The sequence below is a fragment of the Muscardinus avellanarius genome, assembly GCF_963383645.1.
Source record: "Muscardinus avellanarius genome assembly, chromosome: X".
NCBI classification, from domain to species: domain Eukaryota; kingdom Metazoa; phylum Chordata; class Mammalia; order Rodentia; family Gliridae; genus Muscardinus; species Muscardinus avellanarius.
The window spans coordinates 55701263-55706539 of record NC_137792.1 but is presented as its reverse complement, the minus strand read 5'-3'; positions in this window follow the sequence as shown (position 1 = coordinate 55706539).

Sequence of the window (5277 nt, the reverse complement as noted above, 5' to 3'; positions counted from 1 at the left end):
AGCAACAGTTAATAACGATGATAAATTTTATTTTGCCATAATTTGTAAAATGCTTATTAAAATGTACAAATCTCAATAAAAGAGATTAATGTTAGAAGGGGTGGAATATAATCTTTACAACTATTAACCAGTAACTGTCAACTGGCATGAAAAATCATGCTAAAATCATGTTAAATCAAAAAGACAAATTGTAGTAGATTTCATCTATATACAGACAAGTCCACATCTGTGCATATGTATGTCAGCAAGAAAAGGAGAGAAAGGAAACACAAATGTCAACAGTACTCTTTCCATCTTGGCCATTTTTCACATTTAAAGTTTCACTCAATGCCAGGCGTGGTGGTGCACGCTTGTAATCCCCGCACTTGGGAGGCTGAGACAGGAGGATCACATGGGTTTGAAGCCAGCTTTCAGCAACTTAGTGAGACCCTGTTTCCAAATAAAATATTAAAAAAAAAAGTCTGGGAGTATAGCCCGGAGGTAGAAAGCCTCTGGGTTCCTCCCCCAGTACCACCAAAACAATAAAAAATAAAAAAATAAAGTTTCACTCAGTGAGTACATATCATTTTTATAATTGAGTGGAGAACTTTTTAAGCTTATTCTGACTGCCGTGTTACACCGGGAAAGTTTAAAACAACCAAGCTAATACTGTATGAAAGTTGAGCTCCAACAAGAGAAATAATAAAGTGGTAGTGCCTTGCTACCTGCTCTGGTGATAGAGAATACATTCCCTGTGGCACTCAACATGGTAGGAAAAGACTGAGCTGTGCCTCACATGTGAAGGACAATGCTGAGAACACTCATGTGAGGCCTGTGCTTTGAGTGTTCTTCTATTAATGGAGCACCCCATAGTACCCCTTCTGATGAGCAGCACATCCATGAAGAGGTTCAAAGGAATAAGGGATATAGTTCACAGCTATACAAATATGAGGTTGTCCTCTGTTGGAAGCTAATTAGCCCATAAAAGTGTCAAATCTGTAGCACAGGACTTAATCAGCATTGTACTCTAATCAAGGGACTCTTACTAAACCATATTTATAGCTTTCTAATCTACAGAGAGTTTATGCATATTTTATTCCCCCGTTCCTGCTAGAGATTTAGTTCTTATAAATGCTATATAGATTTGTTTTCCCCTTCTTTACTTATCCTAGTTTGGCATTTTTAAATGAATTTATGATGTTTTAGTGAGTATGAAAATAATATTTTGGAGCTTGAGCTATCCCCTACTTGCTATATAAATAGATCACCACTGCTTTCCCATTGGACTCATACACTACTCAGATGGTTTTGTTTTGTTTCATAGTCTTGGGGGGGGGGTTGTTTCAATTGCTTGTTTCTTTTCCAGTGTGAAATGTCTATAATGCAGAAAGGCACCTGCAAGTTGATATGAAACAGTGCAGAATTATATGCATCCTGCCAAGATGTGTTATATTCTGTGCTGCTGTGTACAGAAAAGAAGTTTGCTTTACATTTTAAAATATAAGTGGGTAGGGAAACATGGTAAGTATAAAACCAAACCAAAAAATAAGTCAAAGGAAAAAGAATATTTATTTGATCTCCAGATTGGGGAAGGCTCCTATATGTTTAATAAGAAAAAAATATCACACAGAAAAAGATCAATTTATTGAATTACTTTAAAAACGAGACCCATAATTAAAATTTAAAGGCAAATTCACACAACTGGAAATACAACTGCCGCAATCATATAGAAAGAAAAATAATCAAGGTCACTAATAAAGAATTTGGTGTTTATTTACATGTTTGTTGACTTTATTTTTAAACTCTAGTACCCTAAGATAGTGACAGAGTTAGAAGAGGAAAAAATGGTGATGTTTTTGACAATTTGGCACAAAGAGACTGTCCTAAGGAAATACTTTGAAACACATAAAACATTTTATTCACAAAGTTTATCATCACAGAATTATCTTTAATATTGGCAATTTGGAAATAACTTTCTTTAGGTTAAGTAAATTAAAATAAAACTAAATAATAAAATATATCACCAGCAATATAAAGTATCTTCGCAAAAATCTTTAATAACCAGACACATAATACTTAGAAAATAAAAATATAAAGTGCATAATTAAGAACACAGTATGACCATAGCAATGTAAAAAAATTGATACCCCCAAAAGACAAGCATTCACATATTTTCTCACCTTTTACTGTATTTCTGGTTTCTGGCTTTTCTATAATTAACACATCATTTTATAGTTAGGAAAAATACATTTTAAAGTAAGCTGAACATAGAATTTTTAGGAGTATTCATTTCACCTGCAGTACAGTCTACAGAGTCACAAAAGCCTCAGCCTCTTGGTGGGGACATGGGAAACAGGTTATGAAAAATGGCTATGAGTGAATAGGTAAAGAGAGGATGGGACAAAACTAGGAAGGGAGGGTAGGAATTGGAAAGGGAAAATCAGCCAAGGGCAGGGGCATTGTGGAGCCAGGGAAGACTCTGACTGCTCAGCGGAGGTCTGTGGAGACCCATAATAGGCACTGACGGTGTTCTCAAAGGGCAGGGGCAAGAGGGATTTTAGGAAGACACATGGATTCCTTTAGGAACAGGGGAGGAAAAAGGAAGGGAGGTAAACTACTTGGGAAGGAGGGAGAAGGAATAAGGCAATGGCAATGGCAATGGCAATGGTGATGGGAGTGGAGTGGAAGAGGCTGATTGCTATAGCAAACTCCTTACTCTAAGATGCCCAAACCAAACACACTTTGCTTACATCCATACAAGACATTGTGGGAAAATGCAAGGTAAATAGCTTACAGAAAAAAATTTTGACAATAATAAATAGATCTAGCTCAAATTCAGAGATAATTCAGCACAGCTCTGTTTTGTTTTTTTTTTGTTTTTTTTGTTTTTGTTTTTTTTTTGGTACTGGGGATTGAACCCAGAAGTATTCTACCTCTGAGCTACATCATCAAATCTATTTTTTTATTTTGAAACATGATCTCACTAGTAATGAGAGTCTCACTAATTGCTGAGGCTGTCAAACCTGCGATACTTATGTCTCAGCCTTCCAAGTACTGGAATTATAGGCATGTGCCACCATGCCCAGTTCAGGACAATTCCATTCAATCAAACCTTCTGCCATAATGAAAATGTTCTAGATCTGTGCCAGCTGAGCTCTTAAAATATGGTGTGACGAGGGATCTTCTTTATAAACTTCATTTTATCCTAATTAATTTAAATGTAAATAGCCACATATGCCTAATGGCTACCAAGTGGACAGTTCAGTTTAGGACTTCATCAAGAGCAGAATTTGGAAATTTTTATACTAAAACTGTGCTTCATAAAATAAGATAGAAAAATGAAGCATATATATTGCAGCCAATCAGGAACAATAAATGGATATAAAATAAAAATCTATGTTTTATTTCTTAAAAGTAAGTAAAAATTCAGTTATTGTAAATTGTGACTTTGTAGTAGAACATAATGCTAAATACACTGAAAATATGTTATGAGGAATTTCTAGAATGTATTATACAAATTATTGTAGACATAATAAGAGCAATAAAGAGGCTAAATAATGAGAAAGAAAAGGCTGAAGGAATGTCTATAAAAGCTGAAGCTTCCAAGGAGAGACAACTTCTGGGATCAGGAAGATGAATGGGGCTCTACTCCTCAAATCAAAACTGTTACCAAAACACTCTCCTAACTGCTTAAATCACTGTATTCTCATACCCCTCTATCACATACTAATTAGTAAAAAAAACTTTGAAATTTTCCTGACATTAATATAACATAGTTATGTTTACTACAGTTTAATATACTATAGCAACTTAATATAATTTTACTCTTTCCTATATTTTATTTCACAAACATTTATCTTGAAATGCTGAGGCATTTGTAAAGAGAAAATACTAAACATTTTGATATAAGACTGACTATATTAGATGTTTATTTAGAAAGCTGTTGATTCTTCTGATGACTACTGATAACTGATCAGCCTTATCTAATGTTATAGATATGACTTACAAATACCCTAAATTATGTGAACAAAACTTACTACAATTACCTGCCTTTCTGTTTCTTTTATATTTCAGGGGTATTGAAAATTATTTGATATAATAATTAAAAGTTTTAGCCAGGCGTGGTGGTGCACGCTTGTAATCCTAGCGCTTGGGAGGCTGAGACAGGAGGATCACACAGGTTCAAAGACAACCTCAGTTACTCAGTGAGGCTCTCAGCAACTTAGTGGGACCCTGTTTCCAAATAAAATATAACATAGGTCTGGGAATATAGCCCGGAGGTAGAAAAGCCCCTGGGTTCCATCCCAAGTACCACAAAAAATAATGAAAAGTTTTCATAATCCTCAAAATAATTTAGGATAAAAATAAATTATTTCTTTAACAAGTAATTAAAAGTAGAATATATTCCTGCCTCTTGAAAAAAAATGAATGTCTATAATCAACCACCCCAAAATAAGAACATTAATATGATTTTAGGACAAATCATGGATATTAGCTACAATTTTAAATGTTTTTCACTATGAATGTCAGACTTTTGATAGATTACCACTGAGTTCAAGAGGCACATTGCTTGCTAAACAGATTATTAGTTGGGTCAGAAAGCATCTGAAACTTTTTAACATAATTTCCCGTACATTTCATGCCTCTAATCTACTTAGCATTATTATTTGATATAGAAATAATAAATTAATCATTTCATGCATATTTCATCATTGGATAGTAAAATATTTTGGTCTTAGAAACTGAAAACAGAGTTTAAAGTACTGGCTTTTAGAATTATTACTTTATTTTATATCTAAGAAAGGTGAACTACATGTTGAAATATTTTTAAATTTATCTTCTATTATTAAATTATAAACAAAATAACAAGGAACTCAGGTTAGAAATTAATTTGATATATAGTTACTTTTTGAAATGTACTCAATTCAACAAATAATTAAACATTTCTTGAGTATAATGTTTTCTTAGTTTGGTCTTAACATGCAAAAGTATAACATAATTTTGCATTGTTCACTTTGTACTTGTTAAATAACTGAATTATGACATTTTAGAACAAGAGAAAAATGTTCAGACCAGCCCCAATCTAATTACCAACTGTAATTAATAACAACTAAGTGAAAAGTTTTGGCTGTCACATATTGTTAGGTCAAATAGTTGATGTGTGTTTTGATTACCTACCCCTCAGGCTGTTTCTAATATTACAGGTATTGATAAAATATCTATCTCTAATGCCTATTCTCAATGCCTATTCTAGCTTGAAGGGAGCATGTTAAATCTACCCTCTGTGTCTGGCAAAAC